The sequence below is a fragment of the Bos javanicus genome, chromosome 28, assembly GCF_032452875.1.
Source record: "Bos javanicus breed banteng chromosome 28, ARS-OSU_banteng_1.0, whole genome shotgun sequence".
NCBI lineage: Eukaryota > Metazoa > Chordata > Mammalia > Artiodactyla > Bovidae > Bos > Bos javanicus.
Window position 1 is genome coordinate 31,946,249 of NC_083895.1, and position 23,001 is coordinate 31,969,249.

At 37.0% G+C, this 23,001-nt stretch overlaps 1 protein-coding gene across 5 annotated transcripts in view; it reads left to right on the forward strand.

Moving 5' to 3' along the window:
* ADK (adenosine kinase) overlaps window positions 1-23,001 on the forward strand; it is a 551,072-nt gene that overhangs the window by 495,379 nt on the left and 32,692 nt on the right. The gene's annotated exons all lie outside the window — the stretch shown is intronic.

The window sequence follows — 23,001 nt, forward strand, 5'->3', positions numbered from 1 at the left end:
AGCTCTGTCTCAGATCTGACTCCTCAGGGGTTAGCTAGAGCTGATGCTAAGGGCACTGCTGTGCTCCTGGGACCTACACAGCCTGGTTACCCAGGTGTTAAAAAAACAATTTCTGTGCCAAGACCATATGTGGCTTTTAAGAGACTCGGCAGGACTCTTGATTTAGGCAGAGCATTCCTAGTGTGGAATGAGTAGGCTAGAAAATAGCAAAGTGGAAATTCCATGTGCCAGGAAGCTTCCACTCGTCTTCTGTGTGCTCAGTGCGCTGCTTTTTTTATTTTCTGGGTTTTATTTTATTCAACTATGAAATGAAAGGACTGACGAGAAAATCTCTACTGTATCTTTCAATTCTAATGGTCTCTGTGTCCAGATTGCTCTAATGGTCTATATGTCTAGATCAGGAGTCAGCAACCTTTCTGTACAGGGTCAAGATATATGATCTCAGTTGAGGCTGTTTAACTCTGCCTCTAGTTTGAAAGTATCCCTATATAACAATACATAATCAAATGGAAATAGCTAGATCTGGCCCATAAGCCAGAGTTGGACAACCTCTGGTCTAGATTTTGTCTTAAGATTTATATATTTTTGGCTGCTCCGGGTCCTCATTGCTACATGCGGGTTTTCCCAGGTTGTGCTGAGTGGGAACCGTTCTCGAATTGCGGTGTGCAGGCTTCTCACTGAGCTGGCCTTTCTTGTTGCAGAGCGCGGGCTCTAGGCACAGGAGCTCAGCAGCTGCAGCTGTCCGGCTCTAGTGCACTGACTCAGTAGTTGTGGTTCGAGGGCTTAGTTGCTCCATAGCGTGTGGGATCTTCCCCTGCATTGCCAGGCAGATCCTTAACACTAGACCACCAGGGAAGCCCTGCTCTATTTATTAGTGTAATGTAAGTATTAAAAGAATTCTTAGGGGGCTACAACATAAACCTTGTATCAGAGGGACCATTCTCTCAGATTTTTTACTTTTAAGGTTACTGAAACATAAATGGTATTTCAGAGAGTTCCCTGGTGGCCTGGTGGTTAGAATTCCAGGCTTTCACTGCCATGTCCTGGTTTCATTCCCTGGTTGGGAAACTAAGATAAAAATAAGTAAATAAAACGATATTTCAAAGTCAGTGTTGAACAGCTTGGAAGAAAAGGATAAAATACCTTGTCATCAAACTATTATAGTAAATTATCTGGAGTAGAGGAGCCCTGTGATTCCCAACTAAGGAAGAAATGGTATCTATAATACTTGTGACTAGATTCTTTAAAATCCTCAAAACTGTCAACCTAGTAGGAGAGAAGTTCAACAGCCTGTTAATATCATTTCTTATAAAATAGGCTAAATCAGTCCTTTCATGGTAGTGTATACTTCAGACCGTGTGTGTGTGTGCACTTTTCTAGAAAAGGCCAACTGCCATGCTAGGCAGGCTTCAGATTTCCATCTATCTTGTGTTGGGCTTATATATCTCAGTCTTAGGTTACCAGGATTCCAACATGGAAATCAGAGTATGATCACTTTGGAGACCTTTGTTAGTTCTCCCACGTTAGGCCTCATCCAGTATACTTTGTCTAGCATTTATAGCAAACTGTATACTTTTGTTTGCTGTAACAACAAAGAAATCATAGGTTGGGTTAATTAACTCAGGCCTATTATTATATAAAGGGATCAGTACAGTGATACTTTATCTGCCTGCTGCTGCTGCTAAGTCGCTTCAGTCGTGTCTGACTCTGTGCGATCCCACGGACTGCAGCCTACTAGGTTCCTCTGTCCATGGGATTTTCCAGGCAAGAGTATTGGAGTGGGTTGCCATTGCCTTCTCCTGCCAAGTCGCTTCAGTTGTGTCTGACTCTGTGCAACCCCAGAGATGGCAGCCCACCAGGCTTCCCCTCCCTGGGATTCTCCAGGCAAGAACACTGGAGTGAGTTGCCATTTCCTTCTCCAATGCATGAACGTGAAAAGTGAAAGTGAAGTCGCTCAGTTGTGTCCGACTCTAGCGACCCACCCCATGGACTGCAGCCCACCAGACTCCTCCGTCCACGGGATTTTCCAGGCAAAAGTACTGGAGTGGGGTGCCATTGCCTTCTCCATGCCTTCTCCTAGGGAAGTCTAAAACATTCTTCTCAGCCAGCTTGCTTTCATCTAAACACTTGGGATCTTTTACTTTCTAAGCTGCAGAGCATGAACTCTTTACTGGCCTATCCCACTAAACACAGCTGTGAGCACAGCAGAACTGACATATTCTTTGAGTTACAGCTTGTCCAGAATGAGCAGTTGTACCATCCCAGCATAGGAACACCTATAGCCGTTACTTTGATACAGCAGTTTTCAAGGTGTGAACCCATTGGAGGTATCCAGGACACTCTGAGAGTGTCTTCCATGAAGGCAGAACTGTTTCACAATAATACTAAGACATTGTCTTTATGACTCAATTTCAGTAGAGTTTTCCAGAGAGTGCATAATGTGTAATACAGCAACAGATTTAATACTGAAGTAGATATGAAAACCCTGCTGTCTTTTATTAAATCAGACATTAAAGCGATTAGCAAAAATGCAAGTTTTCAATAATATTTTTATTTGGAATATATTATTTTTATAAAAATATGTTAAAACTTAATAGGTATATTAATAAACTTTTCCACCCTCTTTTAAAATTTCTAATACAGTAAGTATTGATAAATATAACTTACATAAACAAATGGCATTTGGGGTCCTCAATCTTTAAGAGTATTGTATATGTCCGAGAACCCAAAAGTATATCTCCCAGTTACTAATAACAATCTCAGCATATTTTCATACATAAAATGTCAACTGAAATTTCCCCATTCAGCCAACAGATGTTAAGAATGTAGTGCTTATCCTTTCAGACATCTTTTTACTGAGTGCTTGCATGCCTACAGTACATAATTTTATATATATATAGGATTATATTGTACTTTTTCTCTGAATTCTTATAAAATCCTAAGGTCTTTAGAAGGGCATAGGAAGCACCTTATTTCATTCCCAACTCAATTCGAGAATCCTTTCTAAAACATGCACTGCCTAGCAGATTGTTCATTTTGGTTTTATAAACCCTAAATTGTTAGAAAATTCTTCTTTCTGTTAAACAGAAATTTACTTTCTTATAAATCTCTGCATTGGTTCTAATTTCACTTTCAGTAGCTATGTAGAATCCATCTTACCTATCTTCACTGTGTCTCATCCTGGATATTTTCTTCTGACCTATCTTCCAGTTCACTGATTCTTTTGTAAGCTGCATCTGAGTTTCTTTTAAATAGTATTCATTGAATTCTTATTTTCAGTTTTTGTTTAAACCAATGAAATTCTTATCTGTTTTTCATACTTTATAGTCCTCTGCTAAAATCTTCAGTTTTTAACTTATAATCAGTAAGTACAGTCATTTCAGAGTTTCTGTTTGATGGGTTCATTATCTGGACCACTTGGGGCTACTTTCTGTTGTATAATTTCTGGTGGTTTTAATTTCTTGCTTTTCTTATATTACTATTTTTTATTGTGTTTGAGACTTTGTATTTGGAAAATTCTTTGTGGAAATAATTTGAGGTATAGGCTAATTCGTGTTTTCTTTTGGCAAGCACGAGTCCACTGGCATACTAGAAGCATCTTGATCTAAGTTTAGGTATTTAGATGATTGGAGTATAAACCACAGTCCATTGCTTAGGCCTGTCTACCTCCTGTATACCCTAAACCTGCAGTTCTTTGGAGGGCCATCTCACTTTATAGGGTCTAGATTCCAAGTTTTGTCCTCCAGCAATATCAAACATCAGACTCACCTCTCTGGGCTCTATTATCCCTTATGTCCTACCCTGGTAATTTTTCACTCTTTTGTTAGGGCATCAGTACCTTCAAGCACATTTTAAGGATATTTTTTGCCCATTCTAATTCTTCTTCATGGGATGGTTGGTCCAAATTGCTTAATCTCTTACTATCAGAAGCCCCTAAAACCTGCTTAAACTCATACTAATATTTCTCTATTCTTCTAGGTTGCTAGAGAAACTGTTAGGGAGCAGAGATAACCGTGAAAGGGCATCCTCATAGACACATTTTACCGTCTGTACCACATTTATCCAGATGCTCTTTAGAACACATGTTGAATGTTTAATCTGATATTGCATTTCATTTCAGACACAGTGAAGGTGTTATCAAATTCAAATAAGCAGTTATTCTGTAGTCTTCATCTCATAATTTTGAAATGTTAAGATTAATAATGCAGTGCTACCCTTTTTATATATATATTTATTAGCCAGGTTAGGCTAAGGCAGCAGCCTACTAACAAATAACCCTCAGAATCTTAATGACATTCAATAATAGATATTTCTTTTTCTCTTGCATTCTTTTTCTTCACTTGGTAGCTGAGGCCCTCCTCCACGTTTTCTCCTGTCTGGGATCAACACGGAAGGGCAGTCCCAATCAGGGGCATGTTATTTGCATTAGAGGGGTAAAGGCATGATGAAATACTACATAGTAGTTGCTACATCTCTTGCATCATCTCCCCTCACATTGCATTAGCTGAAGCAAGTCATGTGGCCTGATAATAATCAGGTAGGAAGTACAGTCCTTATTACAGAACGTATAATAGTTCCCCCCAGGAATGAGCCCAGTTAGGAGGAGCAGTGAATACGATGTATCCGTGGACCTGTTTTCCGTCCTGGGTTTATATTCTAGTCTTCTTGAAATATAGTCTAGTCTTCTTGAGATAAAACTAATGGTCTTATTGTAATTTGGGGTTGTATCCTAAATTTATCATAAATTACACTAACAACAAAAAAGTCAGAACATGCTATTCTTTAAACCTTAAATTAAAGTAGAGAGTGGGGTTTGTTTTAAAAGCCACTTGCATTGCCCTTCTTTAAAACATAATTCTGTGTGTGCACAGTTTCTTTCATCTGGTGTTCTCTAACTTCCTTCACCCCACCTCTTTTCCCAGTAGTGATAATGGAATTTGTTTTTCAGGGAGTTAAATCTTTCATATTGACCTCTCGGTATTACAGCATAGCCCAGTTGTTCTCTTGTTTTGTATTATACCTTCATTAGCACTAAATTTTTCATCCTAGCTTTCCTAGGATTTTTATTTTTATGTTTTTTTTTTTTTATTCTTTAAATAACATTTTCCCCATTTATTTGCACATCTTCTCACTTCTTGATTGTTTCATTGTCCACCCACCAAAGATATATGTACTGTCTCTTATCTTTTCATTCATCATGTATGCTCTTAAATTCTAAACTCAGAGATTCTCAGTCCTCTTTTATAGTTACAGTGTTTCTCTAGTTGTTCTCCTATTACTATTCAAAATGTTTTTGTGATGTATTGGGATTTTCTTCAGTGTTTGAGGTTCTCTAACACTGAACTGAACTGAACTGAACGTGTCCTTTTATTTTCATGCATCAGACCAATTGCTACTATATTTGTATGGGTTCTCATATAATTTTTTTTTAATGAGGAAAGTATTGAGCAGCATCAGGATTTTATTATTCCTTACTCTAAAATATAACATTTATTTAATAATGAGATGAAAATACAGGGTTTATGAGATATAATTCCTGTGTCAAAAAGCTGTAAGTGCTTCTACTGTTTTGTGACACCCTGAATGATGTCTGCTTTCTTTGTGTTAAATCTAATAGTAAATGATCCCAAGGACTATCATAAAATCCCCTGTCATTAGCTCTAGAAATGCCTTGATGAGTAACTTGCTTGATGGGATAAAAGCTTCAGTAAACTGATGTCCCCACCTGAGTGATTAATTCCAAAATATTATTTGTCTAACACATTGTTGTCAATGACAACTGAATAAGAACTTTTAGGAGCAGTTGGCTGTCCAACGATCGCAAATTTCAAGGCTATGCAAATTGTGCCAGTTCAGCCCAGCTCTTTTCTCTATTATCATATCAATTGAGTCAGTTCATAGTAGACAAAGCAAGGTTATGGGAACCACCTAGAGCATCATGCACCATTTAACATCAATGCAGCATACAAGAACATCTGCAACTTCAATCTTATTAACAGTGGAGAGAATGGAAGGCAATAAACAGCTTTCTTCACCATTTAATTGCAAAATAGTATTTCCTAATGTTTGCATTGTTTATCAACAGGAACTTCATCAATAATTGTATAATTATGGTTGCCTAGATTACATAGGCAACCCTCATGCATCTTGTCATTTATCACAGAGAGGTCTGAATTCAATCTGAATTTGAACACACAATTCAAGACTAATAATGTAAGTCCTTTGAAATGTGAGTTGTATAATATAGATAATTTGTGCAGTAGGAGAATGGCAGTTTATGATTTTTCAGTCACTTTGGGGATTAAGTTAACACAGAAAAGACTGAAAGGCAGTGAAAAATGAGGGGAAGCCACTAGTTAGATTCTAACATAGATCCATTGAACATGAAAGTAGGTTATGTTCTTTAGAATTAATCACGAGTAATTAGATGTTTGCTTTAGGCCAAAATTGGGCTGAATTAAAACAGAATTATTATGCTGAAGTCTTCCTCTCAGTCTCTATACTTAAAGGGAGAAATGGCAGAAAACTACAAGTATACTGAGAAAAAAACTATGGTGGCCAAAGTTAGAAATTGTAAATGCAGAGGAAGACTTGACATATCTGTTCAGTCTTCGCCTTTGTTGCTTTTTGAAGCCATATAACATCACTATCCCTAATGAGCGAAATTTGAGTGTTTGTAGCAAGCAACCAAGTGCATTCTTCAAGCTCTGCGGAAGCAGGGAGTTTCTTTTGGCACACACTGCAAAATAGCCAAGAAAAATGAGAGGAAATAATATAAGTCCGGTAACAGTTATTGGTGTGGTCAGTGGGAGTTGTCTCATAATAAAACATGAGCAGGAAAATGTGAAGAATAAGAGGTACATTTGAAGTAAGTCAGGCAAGGGACTGGTCTGAAAAGTTTATATCTTTTAAACAAGAAAATCTCATATTTTTACTTAGATTTATTTTGTATATGAGGAAAACCAGAAGCCTATTCATGAAATTAGGTCTGAAACATTTCAATATTTAGAATATTTTCTCCCCCTGATAAGTCTGTATTTATACCTTTAATATTCTTCATTCATCTTCTATCACTTCTTTTTAAAGATTGCAAGAGGAAGAAAAAAAATTGCTATAGTGAAGTATCCACAGAGTAGAAGAATATATAGAGTTTTTGTCCCATTTTTTGGTTGGTCTGGGTATAGTGAACATAACTTAAGCTTTCTTAACATGACAGTTGACCTATCATTTCCTCCACCTGAGAGATTCCAAGAACGGATGTGCTGGAGGTAATGCTTTGACCTGTAATTACATAACATTATGCCTAGAAACTTTTTTTTTTTTTTTTAAGTTTTAAGTAGTTACAACCTCTGCTATAAACTTTGAAAAAGTTCTAGCTCTGAAGAATGAGAGTGGAGATTTTATACACATGCATATATATATATAGATATACATGCATATCCATATATATATGTCTCTCACTTAAAATACCTCAGGGAAAACATCTGTCTATGCTGGGGCTTTTTGTAAATATGTAGTGCCAATTCTGACACTTGCACACCTTTCCTTTAAAGAACTTATATGCAAACATTATTCAGGAACCTTTTCTAGGGGCTATTTATCAAAACTGCTATGATAATAACTCTATCATAATGAGTCCTGGTCTCTGTTTAGGGAGTAATCGATAAACTAAAAATTAATGTTCCATAATTCACATTACAATGCACATGTAATTATTTGAGATGAGGCAAACCCTGTGCATTTAATTTACAACTATAATTAAGTAAACTCATTTGATACTAATTAGGTGAGCCTAAAAGGATCATAGGTTTGTGTATTTAATTATCAAAGTACAATCAGCAACCAATTTCTGAAAAGCTTTCCTAGCTTGAGTTCAACATTGATCTTTGCCCACACTACAATTTTATCTTCCTGGACCTTCAGTAAATTAAAAGGCAATGTGAATCATGGAAAATCTACTTGGTGGGTTAGCTTTTTTGGTAATTTGTAATTCACCATCTGAAAACAAGGGCTTATATATACTGGAGTTTTATATCTGTTAAAATAGTACATCAAAAATGAGGGAGAAATTAAGATATTTCCAGTTAACAAAAGCTAGAGGAGTTCATTACTGGTCAGTCAGTCAGTTCAGTTGCTCAGTTGTGTCTGACTCTTTGTGACCCCACGAACTGCAGCACACCAGGCTTCCCTGTCCATCACCAACTCCCGGAGCTTACTCAAACTCATGTCCATCAAGTCGGTGATGCCAGCCAACCATCTCAACCTTCGTCGTCCCCTTCTCCTCCCGCCTTCAATCTTTCCCAGCATTAGGGTCTTTTCCAGTGAGTCCTTGCATCAGGTGGCCAAAGTATTGGAGTTTCAATTTCAGCATCAGTCCTTCCACTGAATATTCAGGACTGATTTCCTTTAGGATTAACTGGTTGGATCTCCTTGCAGTCCAAGGGACTCTCAAGAGTCTTCTCCAACATCACAGTTCAAAAGCATCAATTCTTCGGCGCTCAGCTTTCTTTATTGTCCAACTCTCACATACATACATGACTACTGGAAAAACCAAAGCTTTGACTAGACAGACCTTTGTTAGCAAAGTAATGTCTCTGCTTTTTAATATGCTGTCTAGACTTGTTATAGCTTTTCTTCCAAGGAGCAAGTGTCTTTTGATTTCATGGCTGCAGTCACCATCTGTAGTGATTTTGGAGACCAAAAAAATAAAGACTGTCACTGTTTCCATTGTTGCCCATCTGTTTGCCATGAAGTGATGGGACTGGATGGCATGATCTTAGTTTTCTAAATGTGGAATTTAAAGCCAACTTTTTCACTCTCCTCTTTCACTTTCATCAAGAGACTTTTTAGTTCCTTTTCACTTTCTGCCATAAGGGTGGTGTCATTTTCATATCTGAGGTTATTGATATTTCTCCCAGCAATCTTGATTCCAGCTTGTGCTTCATCCAGCCCGGCATTTCTCATGATGTACTCTGCATGTAAGTTAAATAAGCAGGGTGACAATATACAGCCTTGACGTACTCCTTTCCTGATTTGGAACCAGTCTGTTGTTCCATGTCCAGTTCTAACTGTTGCTTCTTGACCTGCATACAGATTTCTCAACAGGCCGGTCAGGTGGTCTGGTAATTCCATCTCCTTAAGAATTTTCTATCATTTGTTGTGATCCACATAGTCAAAGGCTTTAGTGTAGTCAGTAAAGCGTAAGTAGATGTTTTTCTGGAACTCTCTTGCTTTTTCGATGATCCAGTGGATGTCATTAATGGTAGACCTGCCCTATAAGAAATCCTTCAGGCTGAAATGAAAGGATCCTGGACAGTACTCAAAGCCATGTAAAGAAATAATTCCAGTAAAGGTAATTACATAGGTGAATAGCCAGTGTTCTTGTGTTTTGAGTTTCTAACTCCTCTTTTGTTTCATACATGATTTAAAAAATACATTTAACAGTAATTATAAATATATGTTAATGGACACATCTGCATAAGATGCAATTTGTAGCACCATCATAATAGGGAAAAGGAACAATATGGAAGCATAGGTTTTGTGTGTTGTTGAAACTAATTTGGTTTCAATTCAAATTAGATTGTTATATATTTAGAATGTTAATTGTAATCCCTGTTGTACCCACTAAGAAAATATTTGAGAAATACAGAAGTTTCCTCTATTTTATTAAAATAGTATCTAAAAATTATTTTATGAGAAAATGTATTTGTTTGCTAGCTTAGAAGTCTTTTAATTCTACCATTAGTCAATCACCAAATACTTATTATGTACCTAATAATGGGTTTCTGCTACATTTCAATAATTATCTCCATTTCTTCCCACTAAATGTATAAACATATAATCAAGAAAGACTTGTTATATGATGTCTAGAGTGACTTCATAGACTTGGAATATGTTAGATAAAATGTTCACATTTTCTTTCTTTTTAAAGAAATTACTGTTGTCTCTGCTGGAGTCTTCATTGCTGTGCACGAGCTTTCCCAAGTTGTAGCAGGTGGGGGCTACTCTCTAGCTGCAGTGTGTGGGCTTCTCACTGTGGTGGCTTCTCCTGTTGCGGAGCACAGGCTCTAGGCTGCATGGGCTTCTGTAGTTGCAGGTCTTGGGCTTAGATGCCTCATGGCACACAGGATCTTTCCAACAAGGGGTTGAACCTGTGTGTGCCATACATTAGCAGGTAGATTCCTAACCACTGGACCTCTAGGGAAGCTCTTCACATTTTCATATTTCTTAATGGCATTTATTCTGTAAAGAATGTGAAAACGTGTGCCCATGACTTTCCCTGAAGGTGTTAAAGATGTTTCTGTCTGCATACCTTTCAAACCAGGGTACCTGGATGTAGGTAGAAGGCACCTATATGATCCAGTATGTGTTCCCTTCACTCTCAGCATATTAAGGGTATTGCCATCACTACCAGAAAATGTGAACCGTAGCCACAGATGCTCAAATTCTAAGCTTTCAGAATGTGCTTCATGCGAAACATAAAGGCTTTTCCCTTTCCTTATCAGCTACCACTATGGTAAAATAAAAACTAAACTGCTGATGCAAATGTTGCTCACAGAGAACATTTACTTAACATTAACTAAAATGTGCTATTAAAATAGGTGAATAAATTCATACCTGGCCTATTGATGCTTCTTTATTTCTTTGGGAATACTAGTGCAATTTGTCAGTATTAAAACAGAGACTTTTTGTTGTTGTTGTTAATAGCAAGGCCTAAATTTCTTCTGTCCAGATATAACCAATGTCAAGAAGTCACACCCCACACAATTAAGGACACCAGCCTTGCAGCACTGACATCTACAGCCTGTCCAATTTGTATCTTGTCTCTGGGTCATCTGAGGAAGTATAAGTGGTATTGTGGGCTGTAAACAGACCAAGTCTAGCAGGTGCCATTTACATAAACTAGAGTATCAGTAGTATCCGCTGCAGCTGTACAAGATGGTTTTCTTAAATTGAATTCTCTCTCATCTTCTTCCAGTCTCAGAAACAAAGATGCTGGGTTTTGGGGGGTTTTTTTGTATCATTTGAAGAACTATCTAGTAGTTTAACATAACTAGCAAAGTATAAAGACTTGACACCTAATGGCTTCTATTCTATCCTCTCATGGTGAAAATTATTTGGTGACTTCAGAAGAGTAATAGACATTTAGAATGACACTTTGGACAGGAAAATGGAAGCAGCAACTAAGGATTATTAGTAGAACCAGTTCTAAGAGGCATTAGCAGTAATCGGCTCAGTATTAGATGACAGACACAAGCCTGTTTGGAAAGAGGGTCTTTATCATTTTTTAATAGGGTTGTGCCATTCTTTTTAATCTACTTATAGGTATGAGTATGATCCTTAAACTATTCCTGCAACTTTTCAAAAATCTGATGCTACAAATTCTGTTCATAAAGAGTAGTGAGGAGTACAACCAAGCTTAAAGAGCAATATAAAATATTGTAATTGAGAGGTTTTCTTCAAACAGGTAATTAACCATACGTTTATACAATTTAATCTACTTTTAAGTGCAAGAGAGATTGGTAAATGCCTCAATAAAGAAAAGTGTTCTGTTTAAATTGGACAAAATTGTTGTTTACTAGTGTTTATCGCTGTACTCCAAGTAGTCAAGTGATCTGTGAATCCAATTTAGTTTATTGGACAGTAAATAGAACTCATAACTTTTATCAGTATTTGTCAGGGAGCCCTCTGAAATTCACTCCATACTTTGAGGAAGTTTAATTTTATTGTATAGAATAGACTTTAATTTTTTTTGTTTCCTTTTAAACCTATGACATTACCTTAAAGCATTATCATCCCTGCAAACCAGATTGCACTAAACATTAGTGATATTTTGTTAATGCTTTCTTGCTCTAAGATTTCTTAATCCATAGGATAAAAAGGGAGCCATTGGTTCCCTCATATCTGATACAGCTTTTCCTTTGCAAACTTAACAACATTACCATTGCCACCACCAGCAATTCAAAAAGAAATCTTACCAATAGAAAGCCCATGATTAGAAGTAATGGTATCAGTAACATCTTCATTGATAATGGAGTATAGCTTTGTACATCCATATCCATTTGAAAATCTTTACTGTTATACTCAGGAAGAAATACATGGTTTTAGAAAGGGGTCCATTTAGAATACCAGTAGTATCTTATATCCCCCTACTGCAGTGATTAGGACTAAACCACAAGAAAAGAAGGACAGGAAGGATGGAGGGAGGGAGAAAGCCATCAATGTTTGATTGCTCAATTTTTTCCATAACACTACTCAGTTCAGTTCAGTTACTCAGTCATGTCCAACTCTTTGTGATCCCACGGACTGCAGCACACCAGGCTTCCGTGTCCATCACCGACTCCCGGAGCTTGCTCAAACTCATGTCCATCAAGTAGGTGATGCCATCCGACCATCTCATCCTCTGTCATCCCCTTCTCCTCCTGTCTCAGTCTTTCCCAGCATTGAGGTCTTTTCCAGTGAATCAGTTCTTCACATCAGGTGGCCAGAGTATTGGAGCTTCAACTTCAGCATCAGTCCTTCCAATAAATATTCAGGACTGATTTCCTTTAGGATTGACTGGTTTGATCTCCCTGCAGTCCAAGGGACTCTCAAGGGTCTTCTCCAATACCACAGTTCAAAAGCATCAATTCTTCAGCACTCAGCTTCCTTTATAGTCCAACTCTGACATCCATAGATGACTCCTGGAAAAACCATAGCTTTGACTATCTGGACTTTTGTTGGCAAAGTAATGTCTCTGCTTTTGAATATGCTGTCTAGGTTGGTCGTAGCTTTTCTTCCAAGGAGCAAGCTCATTTGATTTCATGGCTGCAGTCACCATCTGCAGTGATTTTGGAGACCAAAGAAATAAAGTCTGTCACAGTTTCCATTGTTTCCCCATCTATTTGCTAAGAAGTGATGGGACCGAATGCCATGATTTTCGTTTTTTGAATGTTGAGTTTTAAGCCAGCTCTTTCACTCTCCTCTTTCACTTTCATCAAGAGGCTCTTTAGTTTCTCTTAGCTTTCTGCCATAAGGGAGGCGTCATCTGTGTTTCTGATGTTACTGATATTTCTCCCAGCAATCTTGATTCCATCATGTGTTTCATCCACCCTGGCTTACTCTGCATATAAGTTAAATAAGCAGGGTGACAATATACAGCCTTGACATACTCCTTTCCTGATTTGGAAGCAGTCTGTTGTTCCATGTCCAGTTCTAACTGTTGCTTCTTGATCTGCATACAGATTTCTCAGGAGGTAGGTCAGGTGGTCTGGTAATTCCATCTCCTTAAGAATTTTCCATCATTTGTTGTGATCCACACAGTCAAAGGCTTTGGGATAGTCAATAAAGTAAAAGTAGATGTTTTTCTGGAACTCTCTTGCTTTTTCTGTGATCTAATGGATGTTGGCAATTTGATCTCTGGTTCCTCTGCCTTTTCTAAATCCAGCTTGAACATCTGGAAGTTCACAGTTCACGTACTGTTGAAGCCTCTTAAAGAATTTTGAGCATTACTTGATAGTATGTGAGATGAGTGCAATTGTACAGTAGTTTGAACATTCTCTGGTATTGCCTTTCTTTGGGATTGGAATGAAAACTGACCTTTTCCAGTCCTGTGGCCACTGCTGAGTTTTCCAAATTTGCTGGCATATTGAATGCAGCACTTTTCACAGCATCATTTTTTAGGATTTGAAATACCTCAACTGGAATTGCATCTCCTCCACTAACTCTGTTCATAGTGATGCTTCCTAAGGCCCACTTAACTTCAGACTCCAGGATCTGGCTCTAGGTGAGTGATCACACCATCGTGGTTATCCGGGTCACTGAGATCTTTTTATAGTTCTTCTGTGTATTCTTGCCACCTCTTCTTAATATCTTCTGCTTCTGCTAGGTCCATACCGTTTCTGTCCTTTATTATGCCCATCTTTGCATGAAATATTACCTTGGTATCTCTAATTTTCTTGAAGAGATCTCTGCTGCTGCTGCTGCTGCTGCTGCTAAGTCGCTTCAGTCGTGTCCGACTCTGTGCAACCCCATAGATGGCAGCCCACCAGGCTCCCCCGTCCCTGGGATTCTCCAGGCAAGAACACTGGAGTGGGTTGCCATTTCCTTCTCCAATGCCTGAAAGCAAAAAGTGAAAGTGAAGTCGTTCAGTTGTGTCCGACTCTAACGACCCCATGGATTGCAGCCTACCAGGCTCCTCCGTCCGTGGGATTTCTAGGCAAAAGTACTGGAGTGGGGTGCCATTGCCTTCTCCATTTTATAGTTCTTCTGTGTGTTCTTGCCACCTCTTCTTAGTATCTTCTGCTTCTGCTAGGTCCATACTGTTTCTGTCCTTTATTATGCCCATCTTTGCATGAAATATTCCCTTGGTATCTCTAATTTTCTTGAAGAGATCTCTAGTCTTTCCCATTCTATTGTTTTCCTCTATTTCTTTGCATTGATTACCAAGGAAGTCTTCCTTATCTCTCTTTCTAATCTTTGCAACTCTGTATTCAAATGGGTATATCTTTCCTGTTCTCCTTTGCCTTCCTTTCGCTTCTCTTCATTTCTCAGCTATTTGTAAGGCCTCCTCAATCAACCAGTTTTTGTTTTTACATTTCTTTCTCTTGGAAATGGTCTTGATCACCGCCTCTTCATCTCTACTTCACCTCTGATATCACTTTGGCCCACTATGGCTCCAAGCCCCCTTGTCATGGATGCCTGTCTTGATCAATCTCACCTAATTATAAGGATGAGTTGCTCAGCAAGAGAGAGAAGGGGAAGGTGGGGGGGGGGGGGGTCTTGAATTAAAATTTTAAGGATAAGTGGGCTTCTCCAATCAAAGGTAGGTAAAGCACACTTCAGGTAGGGAACTTATATATGAACTATGGGGTATAGAAAAATAATTCTACAAGTTTGTATTTTTTCCAGAATGTTACTAAATAGTTGCATCACAATTTGTTGAACAAACTTTCTTCTCCCAGTGTAAAATGACAACTTCTACATTAATCATATTTTAATGTGTATGTGATATTTAATATAATATTTAATATGATAATTATCATTTAATATGTATATTTCAGTCCATTTGAGCTGATATAACAAAATACCACACATGGAGGGTAACCAAGCTTTTTATAGCCCAGGTCCTCTATATTGAGTATTCTACCCCTGATGTGGCTACTTCTTGCTACTGTAGTCTCAATTCAAACATCACCTCCTCAGTGAGAAAGTAGCACCCATCTAAATTAACTCTCTTCCCCAGTCATACTTTTTCATCCTGTTTGTTTCCTTAATGTAATTTATTGTTATTTCAAATTATCTTCTTCATTTTTGTGTTATTTATATATTATCTATCCTGACTAGAATGTAGATCCTGTGAGAGCACAGATTTTATTTGTCCTATTCACATCTGTATTCTCCCTCTCTAACAAAGGTCCTGACAGATGATAAGCTCTTAATAAGTATTTGTTGAGTAAAGTAGCTGAGCCAAAACCAGGCTCAAACAGTGGACCCTTTGAGTCCTAATGCAGTGTACTTACCATCATTCCATTTATTCTCCCTTTCATGAAAGCACTTATACGTTTGGAACTACAATAAGGATTGATGTTCAGAATAATAACATTAACATGTGCTTTAAGATTCTCTATTATCAAAGAAAATTTTCATTTGAGTTCAATAAACTAAACTAATTAAAGCAGGGATGTCATGGTATGTTATTATATTAGTACATTTAGAAAGATTTCCAACTAAAGAGACTTTCTGCTTTTTCTTTAATCAGAAAATTAAATTAGCCCAGAGTTCTTCATTCCCCCAAAAGTCCCTGTTAATTAGGAGTGTTCTATAAATCTGTATTATTAGCAGAATTTGTCATCTGTTTCATTATCCTGTTTATTAGAGCAGTCTGAGCAGGGTGTCTTTGCTCATATCCTGGTTTGTGTATCACAGTGAAAAGAAAAATTATTTCCTAGATTCTCTTTTTTTCCTATTCTGTGACACAGGCATATTTCATGCTGTTTGTTTAACAACTTAATTTCCTTGTGTCAGTTCCCAGTATAAAGTAGGAATGATATTATTGAGTTGGCTATTAAGTCAAATAATTAGATTTAGAGTCTACTTAAAAGCATTAGTGCTTTGAAACATTGTGATAACTGAAGATTGAAAACAGCCTAACAGTCCATCAGTAAAGGACTGTTTGTAAAGTATAGTATGTCCATTTAATGGACTATTATGCAGCCATAAAAAATAATGGGGACATTGTCTGCTTACCAACATAGAAAGATCACCTAGTGAAAAAACACAGTCCAGGGCAGGCTGCATAGTGTTATTCTTTTGTTGTTGTTGTTTAAAATAAAAAGAAGAAAAATAACTATGTATTTTTCTTGTGTGTGCGTAGAGAAATTATGGAAAGATATACAGGGAAGTAATAACAGTGATAACCAGATTGGAAAATAGTAGGACTAGAAACGGGAAATGGGAGAGACTAGGGAGTAGAATGTATACCATGTCTTTCTTTTCACAGATTAATATTTGGGGTCTATAGGTTATATATTATCTGTAGTAAAAATTGAAAGGTTAAATTTAAAAAAAAAAAAAAACTCATAACTAAAAGCATTGTGTGGTTCTGGACTGCATCTTATAGAATTTTTAAAAAGTGCTATAAAAAACATTAAGGGACTTCCCTGGTGGTCCAGTGACTAAGACTCTATGCTCCCAAGGCCAGGGGCCCAGACTTGATCCCTCCTCAGGGAACTAGATCCCACATGCCACAGCTAAGAGTCTGCATGCCACAAGTAAAGATCCTGAGTGCTGCACCTAAGACCTGGAACAGCCAAAAAAAAAAAAAAAAGCCTATTAGGACAGTTAATAAAATTCAATTATGGAATATAGATTAGAGGAAATAACAATATTAAATTTTTAAATTTATCAACCATACCATGGTTACCTTAAAGGATATATTTGTTCTTAGGAAATACACACTGAATTACTAAGGAATAAAGGACATGATATATGCAAGTTATGCTCAGATGACCTGAAAGAATAAGTAAAAATATGTATGTATGTATATATACATACGTATCAGAGGATTGATAAATTTTGACAAAATGTAAAACTGATAGATCTGAATAAACATTCTCTGTATTTCTCTTCAAACTTTTCTGCTAGTTTAAAATTGTGTTTTAGTCGCTAAGTCATGTCTGATTCTTTACAACTCATGGACACTAACCCGACAGGCTCTTTTTTCCATGGAATTTTCCAAACAAGAACAGTGGAGTGGGTTGCCATTTCCTTCTCCACGGAATCTTCCCAACCCAGGATTCAAATCCACATCATGGATTCTTTACCACTGAGCCACCAGGGAAGCCCAGTTTCAAATTATCTCCACAGCCCCCCACCCACCCACCAAAAAAAAAAGGTTAATAAAAAACAAGCAAAGAATCTTAGAAGTTCAGGTGTTTAAACAGTAGTGCTTATCACTTTCTGGTGAAATTTTTGCCATCAGTTTTTTCCATGACTGGTAATGCTCATCAAGAGGCAGTGGCAAAAGTGGTGACTGACTACAGTCTACTTTATGGCTGAAAACCATCTGCCTGTCTACTTCTTATCCTGCTTTCTGTCTTTTTCAGTTTATCTTCACTGCAACTTAGAGGTGACATTTGTGATACAGTGACAACACATTGCATTTTAATATTCCTTGAACAAAATTTCCTAAGGATATTAACTGTCTTGGCACTTTGTGTATAGGGCTAAAATATATAGTTCATTTTGTAGTGGTAAAGCTACAGGAACATTTAGTCTGGTTGCGTGGCATTGAGTGACTGAATTTGTATTATTATTTTTGAGTTAGCTATTTTGGCATTTGTATGAACTACCATCTCTAGTATAAATGACTTAACATTATAGTTGATTCTAGCCAGACTGGCCTCTTAAGTGCTTGAGAAGTAAGGCATATGTCACAGTAAAGTGAGGAGTAAATTATCTGCTTGTATAAACTGTCCAGAGAATGTTTGATTTTTATTGCTTTGTATTTTAAGTATGTTAAATTTGATTGTTCTGAGTGAAAATACCCTAAGGTCTTATCTAATAAATGACACTGACGCTAAACAAATCTGGTATCAACTGAATTGTTAGTGTTTGTTTCCTGTCTGTTTAGGGAAGCACATGATTTTGTGGTACTGTAGAAGTCTGGAAAATAGGAATAATAATAATTCCCATGGGATGAGGAGGGAGATGGAAGGTTGGTTCAAAAGAGAGTGGATTTATCTATACTTATGGCTCATTCATGTTGAGGTTTGACAGAAAACAACATAATGCTGTAAAGCAATTATCCTTCAATTAAAAATAAATCAATTAAAAATAATAATAATTCCCAGCCCCTTCTCTTCTCACTTTATAAAAAAAAATTGGGAGGAATTGAGAGACAGTAGCACTTAAGCTCGTACTTGATCAGAACTAACAGTGTCATTTTTCTATAACTAAGGCAAATGGCTGTTTTTACTACTTTTCCCACAGCTACTCCAGACCCATTTCACACCTTTGAAAACTAGGTCCCAGGTAGAGTAATGTGAGTTTCTTGGGCCTCATTAGCTGAATAATGCCCATGCATATAAATGGGTCTTTGGATTTAGTTAAATACTTTGTATTTTCATGCAATAAATTGACTAGATGGCTATGAAATAGATCATGCTGGCAAAAAACCATTTACTTAGTTTGTGGGTTTTTTTAAAAAATAGCTGTCTAAAACAGCTTAGGTCATTGTCTTTCAAAATAAGAATTTACTGAAAATATAATTGAATATTATTGAACATTGCTTAATCCCCTTTCAATAATTTGAAACACCATTCAAGGTCTTGGAATTTGGGGGGTTATTATTTTGAAAAGAGTTCTCATAATATAGCTCTCCGTATGCAGCAGATAAAAGATTCCCAGGTGGCTCAGTGGTGAAGAATCTACCTACCAGTGCAGGAGATGCAGGTTCAATGCTTGGGTCGAGACGATCTCCTAGAGGAGGAAATGGAACCCACTCCATTTTTCTTGCCAAGAAAATCCCATGGACAGAGGAGCCTGGTGGGCTGTATACTCTGTGGGATCGCAAAGAGTTGGACATAGCTGAGCAACTGAGCACACACGGTGCAGCAGATAATAGAGCCTGGACTACGTCTATACCAATTTATGACAGCGCTCTATACATTCTTAATATTCTTACATATTTATTTCTATTAATAAGTACAAAAGGTAGAAAATATTTCTACTTTGTTTTAGGAAATTGAACTTCACATGACACCTAAGGATAAAAGATTTTAAGAATCTACACATACATCCAGAAAAAGTATAGTAAAATTTTATTCACTTAGAATTTTTGCTAATGTAGACCAAAAGTCATGATTCTTAAGAACATAATTCAGATAAACTCTTCCATTGTGAATTAGGTTTTATTCATAAAGATTTATCCAATTAAAAATCAATAACTTATTTAAATAGGAAATCAAGGAATTATATCTAATTGTGGCTTACTTACTTACCATTTATTGATAATTATTTTCAAATCTCTAATCCAGTAATTAATTCTTATATTAATTCTTATATTACCTAAAATGTTTTATAGACATGTTATATTATTACATAATGTAACCCTATTATAAATTGTAATGGTGTCATTAACTTAGCTCGTTTGACTTGTTTAGTGCCTATTCGTTCTAGTTTATAATTGTTAATTCCCTTTATAGTAGGACTTGTACTTGGAAGTAATAAAATCAGATTTCTTTATAAATATTTATGGTACAGACCTTTCCATAAACCAGACTGTAGCCCTTTCCTTTCCTAATTATTTCCAATAAACTCTACTTATATCTCTTTTTTTGGCCTGTATAGCAGTCTATACTACATACTCCCTAGGAAATTTAATCCTGGATATTTATGCCTTAACTTCCAATTAATCAAAACCTTGTCAACTTCATGTATGTCTCGTGTTATAAAGTGTGGAAAGGTAGTACTTAGAGTTTTTAGGTAGATACATACGTCTAACATGAAGTCTTCTTAGCATCTATAGTCATAGGGATCACTAAGTGAATGAGTCCTCTTCTGGAGTATCAGTCTTTCCAGGAGGTTCTTTTTCTCATTGTCTTAACATTGTTTATCTCTTGCTGAAAGTATCCATTAGTAGCAGGTAGCAAAAAGCAGGCAGAACATGCTTTTTGAAAGTCTTAAGTTCTTCATTAAGACCTTTAAGTTTCCAAGATCTCCTTTTCTCTCCTTGTTCATCTTAGGTGAGATTGAAGGTTACAGATTTTTGGCCACATCTGTCACCAGAAAGGATGCAAATTTGTGGTTTGAGAAGTTCCAGACACCAATAAAAAGCACTATTCAGTCTTTTACAAATGTCCTCAAGGCCAGATTTCATCACAAATGCAGTAGCTTCCCGTACCTGCAGGGGGTATGTTCCAACAAATTGGATTCCTGAACCTGCATAGTAGCAGACCCTATATATACTATGTTTTTTGTCCCTGTGCATACGTAACTATGATAAAGTTTATAAATTAGGCATAGTAAGAGATTTACAACGATGACTAATAATAAAATATAATAGTTAATAATCTGTAATAAAAATTATGGTATGGGAATTGCCTGGTGGTCTAGTGATTAGGACTCCATGCTTCCACTGCAGGGAATCCACATTAGATCCCTTGTTGGAGAAATAAGATCCCATAAGCCTCACAGCACAACCAAAAACAAAAAAAATTATATGAATGTGGTCTCTTTCTCTTTCTCAAAGTTATCTTATTGTACGGTCTTCACCCTTCTTATGATGACAGGAAATGATTCAGTGCCTGTGTGATGAAATGAGGTGAGATGAATGACACATACTGTGATGTATTATTAAGCTAACATTGACCTTCTGATGATAACATCAGAAGGAAGATATCAAGCCATGATGTCAATGGTTGGGTGTCAGCAGCAGATGATGTCCATCATTGGGGATCCTTGATAGTTGAAGGGTATTTGTTTTTGTTTGTGTTTGTTTCACTGAAATCTTTTAGAAGAACATGGTAATTGGAAGTTGTCTCTTTTTAACATATCAAAGTTTTGCTGCCGTGGTTGAATCCTTCAGTAATAATAAGGGTAACACTTAATACTGCATTCCATCCAAGAATCTTGTTCCCTAATTTTATCCTTTAAAGTCTGTGTAATCTCAAAGACTTTAGCAAATTTTGGTATCATCTGAATTGCTGGTTCTGTTTCACTCTCTTCTTTGTAATCTTTCTCTTTCTCTGTTGATGACTCAACAACTTCTTACAGTTTCTCATCTAGTAACACTTCTTTCTCCATAGTTTTCTATGTGTTCTGCTGCTTCATCAAGCATTTTGGCAAATCCTTCTTACTGTGTAAATGATTTTCCTAACTTTTCTGTTGATTCCCAGGAAGCCTTTAAAATCACTCATGACTGCAGGCCTTTACAATTTCTCATTTAATTAATCCACTGCAGCTTTGATGAATATTATTGTATCCGTAATAGTGAATGATTTCCAGTATGGCATTGTGTCTAGATTGGAGTCTGCATCAATTGCTGATCGAATGTTATCAAATACCAGGAAGGTATATGTGGCCTTGACAAACTGAATGATGCCCTGGTCAAGGGGTTGAAGCAGTGAAGTTATATTTGAAGTTGTAAACTTCTAGCTTCAACATTTTCATGTTTATAACAGTTCAGGTTGACTAGGTGCATTATCCATTATTAATAGGACTTTAAGTTCCAACCTTTCCTCTTGTAAATATTTTTTCACTTGTGGGATGAAACATGAGTAAAAAAACCATCCAATAAATGAGGCGACTGTCACCCCTGCTTTTTGACAGTTTTTGAGAGCAAGTGAGTTCTTTGTCCTGCACACTCCACATATTACTCTGGACTTTATCACATGCCCTGCAGTGTTGCCACATAGTCAGAGTTCATCTGTCCTTCCATGTTTTATACCCTGGTACCTTCTTTGCACTGTTATGAATGTAGCTTCTATTGGGCATCTTCTTCCAGAAGAGCCCAGTTTCATTGCCACTGAAGACTTGCGTTTATGGTATCCTTTCTCCTTAATCAGTTCTAACACTGTCAGGAATGTGGCAGTAACTTCTTCATCAGCAGACTCAGCCTCTCCAGTAATTTTTATATTTTTCAGTCTAGATCTGTTCCTGAATCTGTGTAACCTTCCTTTGGGTGTGGGTGTGATCAGTCACTCAGTCATGTCCGTAACTTTTGTAGTTTGAGGTGCAACATCAAATCTAGCATAGATTTTCTTTTTCCTTCTTCACAATTTCACAGATAGAAGATTCATTCTTACTGTAGATCTTAGAAACCTTTTCACTTAAACGAAGCACTTCATGGCTTCTTTTTGGCATATTCAAATCTCCAGCATCGCTACTCTTGGCCACTGATAAGTAAAATAGGAGTTACTTAAACATAAGCTCTGCAGTACAGTGACAGTCAATCTGGTAACCGAGGGGGCTATTGAATGATATGTGGGAGGCATACATCACACAAAGGGATGATTCACATCCAGGGCAGCATAAATTGGGACAGTTCTCAAAATGATATGGAACTTAAAATTTATGACTTGTTTATTTCTGGAATTTTCCATTAGACTTCAGCTGACCGCTGGTAACTAAAACCACAAAAAGCAAAACTGTGGATAAGGGAGACTACGGTAATGTCATTCCACTGTCATCTGCCAGGATTAAAGTCGTGTATTCGGTTACTCTGTAGTCAAAACAACCAAGCCCTAGTCCAGACTGCTGTAAGACAAGAGCTCATTGCACTGCCCCTTTTGTTCTGCCCAGGCAGAGGTAGCTTTTCCTTTTGTTGTTTGACTGATAGTTTGGAGGAAATAGTGGCTCTTTTGTAAAAAGTAACCAGATTAGGTTATTTGTAATAAACCAACTAATATCAGTAATCCTTGCCATTGGCATGAAGTATTATTCAGAACAGTAGTTATATTTTTATTGTGCCATTGTGATTTTCTATACAGAAACACCCAAGATTCATTATTTCTATTTTTT